The sequence below is a fragment of the Rutilus rutilus genome (assembly GCF_951802725.1).
Source record: "Rutilus rutilus genome assembly, contig: SCAFFOLD_92, whole genome shotgun sequence".
Lineage (NCBI taxonomy): Eukaryota > Metazoa > Chordata > Actinopteri > Cypriniformes > Leuciscidae > Rutilus > Rutilus rutilus.
In genome coordinates, this window is record NW_028175457.1 from 7,084 (window position 1) to 17,500 (window position 10,417).

At 39.7% G+C, this 10,417-nt stretch overlaps 1 long non-coding RNA gene across 1 annotated transcript in view; it reads left to right on the plus strand.

Moving 5' to 3' along the window:
• Nucleotides 1–742: 742 nt before the first annotated feature.
• LOC311285732 overlaps nt 743–10,417 on the plus strand; it is a 25,435-nt gene continuing 15,760 nt past the window's right edge. Inside the window, exon 1 of the long non-coding RNA XR_014626406.1 lies at nt 743–858. This is a non-coding gene — a long non-coding RNA (uncharacterized lncRNA). The remainder of the gene's footprint in view (nt 859–10,417) is intronic.

A 10,417-nucleotide genomic window follows, 5' to 3' on the forward strand; every position in this document is an offset into this window, starting at 1 on the left:
ATGTTACAAAAGCTTTCTATTTTAAATAATTGTTTTTTGGAACTTTCTATTCATCAAAGAATCCTGAAAAAAAAAGCCAATAATAGTAATAAATGTTTCTTGAGCAGCAAATCATCATATTAGAGTGATTTCTGAAGGATCATGTGACACTGAAGACTGGAGTAATGATGCTGAAAATTCAGCTTTGATCACACGAATAAATTACATTTCACTATATATCAACATAGAAAACGGTTATTTTTAAATTGTAATAATATTACACTATTTTTACCGTATTTTTTTAACAAATAAATGTTGCCTTGGTGAGCAGAAGAGACTTATTTTAAAAACATTAACAATTCTTACCGATCCCAAACTATACATATAAATATATTTTTTAGATAATATATATAATTTATTATTAAATTATGTTTTATTTTATTTATATGTCTATTTAATATAATTTACAATTATATATATATAGACCTCTCTCTCTCTCTCTCTCTCTCTCTCTATATATATATATATATATAAATAACACAAATATTTTATAATGCTTAATTAAATTAACGTAAAAGAGACTGCTCTATTTTAAATGTGTTTGTAAGTTAGTGTGTTTAACCTGACAGTTTTTGCTGCTTACACAATTTGGGTCATTGTCCCCTCGACGCGCCAGAAGTATTTGGATTGGGTTTCCGCCAGAATCCCGGATCATTGAGATCCAGTCCGTGTTTTCCATCTGCCCGCGGTGTGTGTGTGTGGAAATAGAAAGAGCTGGATGTAATGTGACACTGAACTGAGCAGATCATGAGAGAGAAACACAACACACTTCAGCAGCTCAGCGGATTCTGTCACTCATCCTCCGGTGGGGTTTAACCGGTAAGACCGTGTGTGTCTTCTTGAACTGTTTCGGGGTGGTTATGAGTTTTGAGTTTTGAGTTTATCTTCATCTCCGGTGCACGAGCTCCCGGTGTTCCGACGGTGCGCGCACGCGCGCAATCGGTTTCAAGCGGGATCGCGATTCGGATCATTAAATCAGGTTTAGTCATCTCGATTCGGATGATTAAGTTATGTTTAGAAGATTCGATCGATTCATTCATTCATTCATTGCTTGGTTCGCGAAATTATTCGCATGTTTTGCACACATGGTTGCACTAATGCGCGTGTGTTTCATTCATAAAAGCCCGAATTTTGTGTTGCGTTTGTGGTTGTTTTGGAGCACAGTTTACATTACAGTTCTCATTTTAGTCTCTTACTTATTCTTTTACACAAATAACAAGGTACTATTCACTTTAATTTGTAGGGATGCTTGCAATTACACATTATTATTAGGCTACAAAAACATTTGTTATTGTTGTTTTGATTTTTATGTAAAAAAACATGATTCTAGCCAAAAAGCTGAAAAATAAGCATCGTATAGACTAGAGAATATAGCATATGCTCATTTGCATCTCATCTTTGGTTAACACTTGTAACTAATACAATATACACATGACATTCATGCATACTTATACACACCTAATAATAGAGAAGAAAACGCTATTCGTCACTATATAATAGTTTGCATTGTGGACAATGTGAAGTGTTACTTCAGTTTTCTTAAAGTAAAAACAAAAATGTCAGTATTTGAATTATTGAGCGTGAAAACTTTTAAGGTCATAAATGTGTTTTTGTGGGTCTAAAGTAAAAGCAGGTGTGTGTGTGAGAGAGAGAGAAGATGCTGCTGTTTCATGCCTGGACATCTGCAAAAACACAAGAACCAAAAACCAGACATAAAGCTGCTTTCGAACCATTATATCACTCTCTCTCTCTGTGTGTTGTGTGTGTGTGTGTGTGTGTGTGTGTGTGTGTGTTGGAGGTATTTCTCTAGTTGAGTCATTGACCAGCCCTTAAATTCCACTTTACAGTGAGTGGACTTTAGTCACTAGTGATTGTACTGTGAGTTGCGTAATGTTCTATTTGTTCTATTGCCGTTTATGCATATTAAAAATGAACTCAGACGTGATTCTTGGTAGCAGTGTTTTGCTCGGAGAAGCGCGAGTGATGTAAGTGATTGCAAGCTCTGGTCGCTCTCATGTGTCTCTCGCGTGTTTGTAAGATCAGTGTCCAGAAACGTGAATCTGAGGAGGGATTTTATAGCCTCGCCCCAGAGTGTGTGTGTGTGTGTGTGTGTGTGAGGGGGTCGTCTGTCCTATTCAGCTGTAGATGTGGACAAAAGACACATTGACATAGAGCAGTGTGTGTAGCATCATTTGTTAAAGAGGTCATGAATTGAGAAATCTAATTTTCCTTGAACTTTTGACATGTATGAGGTCATTGTACTATAAAAATACTCAAAACTTCATTGTTAGTCCAACAAAATGACTCATTTGGGATTTTTTCGCATTATTGCGTAACGTAAAGAAAATCCACGCCTACTTCTACACCATCGCCTCTTTAGCCCCGCCCACTTATTCACATGGCATGTGGTAGTAAATACGAGAGCGATGCAAACACAGGATTACTCCAGCAACAAAACCATAAAGGATTACAAGATGTTTGAAGTGGCAAGTTGTGGAAAAACACAATCTTTGCATTGCCTTCCTGGACGACACTTCATTCGTTCGCTTCATTTTACTGTGGATTCGTATTTAAACAAAACGCGGTTCAACCATTTTTTACAGTCTATGGGTTCAACGCAGGCTTTTCAGAGAGACTTGTTGTCGGATTATCGGATACAGAAGAAAGCATGTAGAGAACGCTGCTTTTGTTATTGTTTTGATCGAAGCCATTCGCTGTAATCCTGAATTAGGAGTGGACAATATTTCCCCCAAAATTTATTTCACGATCTTATAACAAACAATCACGATCTGAGTCACGATCTTCCCAATTTATCGAGAATATCCAGACTTGAACAAGCCTATGGACTTCATCTATTTTCACAATTAAAAACACAGTATTGCATTAAACAGTCAATTGTCAAAATAGCCATTAAACCCTGCGTTGAACTTTAAAACACAGCATAGTCTCTTCACTGTATGAATTAAATATACAATGATTCTTATTAAAACTACTAAAGTTATTCGGTCAAGAGCAGTGAGTGATTTTGTCTTTAACATTAATGACAGACAGCAGCCGATATTTGCATTAGGCTTTAAGACCGAATGCATGCAATCAAAACCCACAGCCAATCAGAACAGTGTGTGGGCGGAGTTAACCAATCAGAACAGCATGTGGGCGGAGTCAGCCAATCAGAACAGTGTGCGGACGGAGTCTCGCGGCACCAGAGAGTAATCTTGACGGCACTCGCAAGAAAATGTATAAGTAGCTACTTAATCAAATTCACAAATATTACACCATTTAAACATTATTAAAAATACATAGGCTGAGTTACTAAAACAATCTTTGTCAAATAATACACTTGTTTGTTCACAGTTTGAACGTTCTTGTTTCCATTTGTTTCATTTCAGGATCTGAGGTGAATTATCCATTGTTGCTTTTACAGCTTCAAAGCTGGAGCACTAAATGATATTCAGAGTCACATGACACGCTTTTAACATTAAATAAAGCACATAAACAGCACCTGAGATTATCATCGCCACACTTTGTGTTTGTTGTTCCAGCGCGACGTCGCCGAAAAATAGAAACCGTTTCTGAAATAGACTCATCGCATGTCGCCGTCGCGGCTGGTTAGCACACACACTCTGATCAACATGGAGAAGAACCTTTTATCGCGTCGTGTGTAGGTTAGGACACGGTGTTAGGCGTCTGAAACCCCAAGTATGATTTGCTTGTCCGATTTTAGCTCCGTTTCGCAGCACGCACACAGAAAGCACATGGGGATCAGTCTCTTTTGCAGATTAATGCGCTTGTTTTAATAATCCTTTAGCGCTTTTCACAATACAGATTGTTTCAAAGCAGCTTTACAGTGACAATAGGAAATAAACGCAACAAAGATTGTTTTGTCTGTACAGCAGCTCTAGAATAAAGTCATTGTCTGGCTTAAGTATGTTTTTAATTGATTCATTTCCGTTGTGAAAATCTTTAGTTGTTAAAGCAGCACTCAGTAACTTCGGGATTTCTTCGCTGTATTCTCCCTTTTTGCTCGCAGGTTTCTCTCTAGAGCTCCCCCCACAGCTTCGGAATAGATATTTGACAACACTGTTGTAAAAACTCGTTGGCGATTCTCAGACACCAGAGGCTAGTAGATCAACGACATCAAAGCAGATGGGACATTCTTTAAAACGTCTTCTTCATTCGGGTTCGAACAGCGTGAGGGAGCGCAATAATGACAGCATTTTAGCAGATTTCTTTTGGCCGTAAAGCAGTTGTTTACATCGCGAGACCTGATATCACGCGATACTTCCTGACGCGGCGGCCGGCGGCCCGCCGCCCCAAAGTTGCAAGTGCGTATTTTCCGCTCACGGGCACCAGGGGGGTGTGAAACGACCACCATTCAACCCGAAATAAGTATTATAACCATTCCAATGACTCCGAAGCTGTTCAGTTAAGGTAAAAAAGTTACTTAGTTCACCTTTAACGTAAGGGCCGCTAGCACGACACTGTGTAAAGCATGTGCCGCTGTAGACTGCATTTTACGACAGTCCCGTTACATGATTTGACTGATTTGGACGTTACGTTTAGGCTTTTCAGGAGGGGCGAAAGCACAGCCGCACAATGATCATTTTATCTTGATTATCACGGTTTTATAATCTTTGAAAGCCAAAATCCAAACCGAAACTAAAATTTTATTCATCGCACAGCCATACTGCTGACAAAATTTTTAATAAAATGCGTTACCACGCGTGAAAGTCACATGATAGCCTAGAGACACATGATATAATCAGGCATCTAATAGGCAGTTAATGCTATATTTTAACATTATTACAAGGACAGAAAAGAGAAAATCTCTGCGATTCACTTGGAAAAGTAGATGGACGGATTGAAGATTGACCACAATATAAAATCGACAGATCGTGAATTTAAAATAATGATGCGCACGGATAAATCATTTAGGAGAAATACTGCAATATTCCATTTAAAAGATAACATAAGTATTGTTCATTTTGATTTCATGGGGTCTTTAAGGCTACAGCTTCACTGAACTCATTTTAACCAGACGGTCATTTTGTGTGTCTTGCGTTGGTGTGTGTTTTGGGTGTGTTGCGATAATCTATCTTGCTCCGCTGTGATGAGACGCCTGCGAGTCGGTCCACATCACACACACACACAGAGGTCAGGTCAGATGGCTGGCGAACACCCAGCGTTTAGATCTGTGGAAAGGTCACTGACCTCTGGCTACATCCAGAAACACATCCGTTTGCACAGACGCCACACAAACACACATTACCACACCTCAATTAAGACCGTTTCCTACTTAATTAAATATAAACTATTTGCTGGAGATGTTTACTTGCCTAACAACACATGAATACACACAGAGGTCAAAATTAGCACTGATCAAGATTTTTCTTTTTTTTATTGTTTAGATGCTTTAATTTGACATTGTGCTGGTGGTTTGTAAGTTAAAACCCTAATTGTATCTTTAAATTGATCGGTTTTAGAGAACCACCGCTCCCTCACATAGATACTTTATCCATTGCATCGCATCTCCACTTCTTATTAATTGCCTCATCAAACTGAGTGTTTCAGCCTCAACATTTCTAGATGGTTTCAGATGTACATTTTTGACTTCCAGGCTTTGAAATGTGCCTTTCCGATTGGCCCTGTGCTGTGGGACGTGTGTTTGTGATTGGCTGATGAGGATGAGAGCCATCAGCACACATTGGCTGAACTGAAAGTGTCTCTCTGTGACCCGGTGCACTCAGCCAAATGAGTTTGATACACCAGATCTGTCAGGCAAATTGAGAAGAATTGCCACGCCGGTGTCTGAGTGCACCGGATCCAGCTAATGGGCTTCCAGAGACCGATAAAACAGACCTTTAAGAGTGTGTCCTGCAATCACTGCACATTTACGTCATACGAATGATTAGGTCTGTGGGACGTTTTGCGACGTGAACGGTTGCTCACAACTCCTCTGATCCAAAAAGAGCCCGGAAAATCCTGTTTTCGTGACTGATGTGGGTTGAGATCATCGATTCATTCAGTCAAACTCTCAGTGACGCGAGGACGTTACTCACTGTCACGTGACGTAATGCTGTTCGCTGTCCTCCAACAGCGTCGGTCTCTGTTGAACTTCTGGAAACAAGAGTGATTTTTATCTGCAGCCGGTGAGAGAATGTGGTGTTTTCAGTCTGTGAGTCAGGGCGCAAACACTCGCAAAAACAAGCACTTATCAGCAGAGGTCGGTCAGTGTGTTTTTAACGTTGTGCTCATGCGGTCTATGATGCTATGGAGGCTCACAGATGCTTCACACACACATGATTTGGGATGGGAATCATGAGAAATTAAACAATTCTGGTTACACAATTGGGGAATTACAGTTATGGGGAAGTTCGTGTAAGCCAAATCTGCTCAGATTTAGCTCAAATACTCATCATGATATATATAGTATATATATATATATATATATATATATAGTTTTCCTGACAACTACAGACAGTTTGAAAGAACAAGTTCAAATGCACTTGGGTTTCAAAGCTGCAATCCACTGTTCTGGTGCAAATATAAACGTCACGGTGTAAATAGTTTTAGCAGCAGATAAGGCCTGTTGAGGCGTCTGTGCCTGTGTTCATACGGACATCTGACTGGGGTTTGTGTTTCAGCAATTGAAAGCACCTTTACTTTACAGAGAAAAGAAAGCCAGGGAAAAATCTGTAAATGGAACATTTCAGTAAGTGTTTTTTTTACAAGTGCATTATTTTATTTTTTATGTTTATTTACTACACTGTAAAAAAAAAAAAATTTACTTGATCAATAAGTTATGATATGTTTTTACATTGCTTTAACTCATCAAAATAAGTTAAGTAATTAATATACATTTTTTTTATACAAGTTATACAAGATTCAACTCATTAAGTTTTGGAAATAGGCTCATTTTACACCTCCCCCAGAGTTAAACAGTTGAGTTTTACCGTTTTCGAATCCATTCAGCCGAACTCCGGGTCTGGCGGTACCACTTTTAGCATAGCTTAGCATAGATCATTGAATCGGACAGGACCATTAGCATCTCTCTCAAAAAAATGACCAAAGAGTTTCGATATTTTTCCTATTTAAAACTTGAATCTTCTGTAGTTACATCGTGTACTAAGACCGACGGAAAATAAATAGTTGCAATTTTCTAGGCTGATATGGCTAGGAACTATACTCTCATTCCTGCGTAATAATCAAGAAACTTTGCTGCCGTAACATGAGTCCAGCAGGCGTAATGATATGACGCAGCGCCTGAAAATAGTCCCCAGCTCGGTAACTTCCAACGTGACCGGGACTAAGTTTGTCTAACCTATTAGACCTATTATCAGGTGCTGCGTCATATCACTACGCCTGCTGGACTCATGGTACGGCAGCGAAGTTTCTTGATTATTACGCAGGAATGAGAGTATAGTTCCTAGCCATATCAGCCTAGAAAATCGCAACTTTACATTTTCCGTCGGTCTTAGTACACGATGTAACTACAGAAGAGTCAAGTTTTAAATAGGAAAAATATCGAAACTCTTTGGTCATCCCTTTAAGTCAGTTTAGTGTAATTTAAGTTGCAATGACTTAAACATTCAAGTTGATTGTACTTGTATTGTAAAATTTTTTACAGTGTATTTATTCAAGTTTTTTTATTTAGGATATTTACATTTTTGACACATTATTTCCACGATCTAAAGAATGATTGTTGTAGGCCTACTTGCATTATTATGCTGTTATATTATGATTTATATTCAGTGGCATAAAATGGTCTTAAAATGGCAATAATATCGTTTATCGCAATTATTTCTGGGACGATATATATCGCACAACAAACAGTAGTTATCGTGACAGGCCTAACTTGAACACACAGCGCGCTTGTTCATTTGCATTAAAGCAATAGTGAAGATTAAAAAGCATTTGGTTAACAGAAAAGATATTATTTTTATGTTCTTTGTACTGTATTGATTTAATTCAGTCTTTAATTTATCAAATCTTAAGTCTTTAAAAGCCTTACATTTGGCTTATAAACCCTGCAGATAGCCTGTGCATGGTAGTTTAGATCTGTCTGTGAGAGACTGGTGTGTGATGTGTCGTGATTTGAGCAGTTTTGGGGGCATTTACCGGCCACTGACTGGATGTGTGTGTGTGTGTGGCTGGAGTGTGTGTCTGTACATGCAGTGTTTGATCTTCATCGTCTGTGATCTTCCATCACGAGTCCTGAGTGTCTGCAGACCGGTGACATGATAATGTCACGCTCGACTGCGTCTCCATCACAATGAAATGAAAGCGTTCCGGTGCCGTGAACACCAGCGGATCCGGGATATTACTTTCCCTCCAGATGAACGTGCGTCCCGATACTGAGAGATGATCTTGTGCTGAGACACACTCGTATGTCTTTATCTCTGGCTATGTCTACGTTAATCCGGGTACATTTAAAAACTGAATTTGCGTTTAAACACGCTCTCCGTCCACACTCGCGTTTTCAAGCGTTTTCCACAAGTTTCTCATCCACCCTGAGGGTGCTTCTCATTTCTTATTTGTGCATCCTCGTTTCCTTTCCTCGCGTCTCAGCTCCACCCCCTGTAGGACGCGAGGGAAAGAGGATGGAGGAATCGAATGAAAGCTTTTTTTATACATTGGAACACTTGATCACTCGAGCGTCACTTCACAGCGTCATCAGCAGCGCTCAGAGGATCTGCCCTTATGTTGTTGAAGTTTGGTTATTTAAGAAATTCATAATAAATAATAATAAAGCAAGATACCCTGTTGAAATATGTGAGATGTGTGGTTTATATAAACTGCAAAGGTAAAGTATAAATTAAAATGATTGTGACCGATGTGAAGGGGGAGGAGAATTTATACGTGCGTCACGTCTAGCCAATAAAACTCTTCCGCATAGGATACACCTGTGCATCCTCGCTCATAACTCCTCAGGAAGCCGCCTCACTCCTCGAGGTGCAATTAGAGAATAGAGATGTCCTTCAAGATGGCTGAGCTCGGATGGAGGAACGAGGAGACGAGGAGGGATATTGAGAAGCACCCAGAAACGTCGGGAAACCGCTAAATTCACCTTTAATGCGCATGCGTAAACCCTCACGAAAGCTCACTGAGACGAGACAGATGGAAAAATAAATGATGAATTTATCACGCAAATCATCATTTTATTCAGCAAAATATCTCGGCATTCACTGAAGCGTCCGGGTCGCTCTCACTCACCATTACGTGTTTGGTCTAAAACTGCTCTCAGCAAATGTGAGTAAACCTTCGGTCATGTTCGCAGGACTGTGATGTGAAGAGTGTGTGAAGTAACATATTTTAGCAACAGTGTGAAAGTGAAAAGCACATAACAGGCACAATACCGCTATAAACATGAATATCTATTGGAACAATATGCGTCACATGACTAAACTCACGCCATCGTTTTCAAATACCTGTTTGGACCGTCCACACTAAAACACGAAAACGGCGTTTTCAAACAGAAGGACAAAACGGAGAGAAAAAGATGCGTTTTCAAACTATTTCAACCTAACTTTTCGGACTTTTCAGTTTGATCCGAATCAAAATTACAGGTGTGAACCCTCCCCCGGACCACGGCCCGCACCAAACAGACCAAATTTGGTCCGACGAAAAGAGGTAGTCTCGGTCCGGATCAAACTGAACAAAGGTTTGGTTCGTTTCTAGTGTGAACGCATTTTCTGTCTGGTTCGGACTTTCAGAACATTTACAGGAAGTTCCGGTGGTTCCCGCGTCGCCTAAACCACTGAAGAAGAATATTTATGTGCAGATCTATCAGTCCTGCCCACAGCGTTTCTTCCAGCACACACACACACACACACACACATTTGTCCTGCCGGCGACGCTAAAATGTTCGCACAACGAGGACGTTCATTTGGCGAATGTGAACTAGCCTGGAGTATAGCTGGCGCTGCAGGGAGTAATGCCGTAATAATAACAGTATAGAGGCAACGATATGCGTCTGTTCATTCATTCTTGTCAAAGTTTCCTGCCGAATAGAGAGCCTAAGTCCCTCCCCTTCCGGTCGACCACCATGGGACCTTACTTCGGAAAAATATTGTATGGTAGTCAATGGCGCGAGACAACAAATATGTTGATCTCGTTTGAATTGTGCCCTGAATTACACATATGATGTTTATCAATTTAAAAGATACATTTTAAAGTCAAGAAAGTCGCAGTTTGATGTAAAACTGTTGAGGTATAAGACTGTGAAAATACGTAATTACAGAGACTACAAACTCAAAAGGCGCACATGTGACGTCATACCTTCTCAATGAATGAAGCTAACTTTACTGAAGCTAACGTCTGTCATTTTTTCTATAGTCTTACGTTATAATCGTAACGTTACGCCATCATGCCTGAGTGT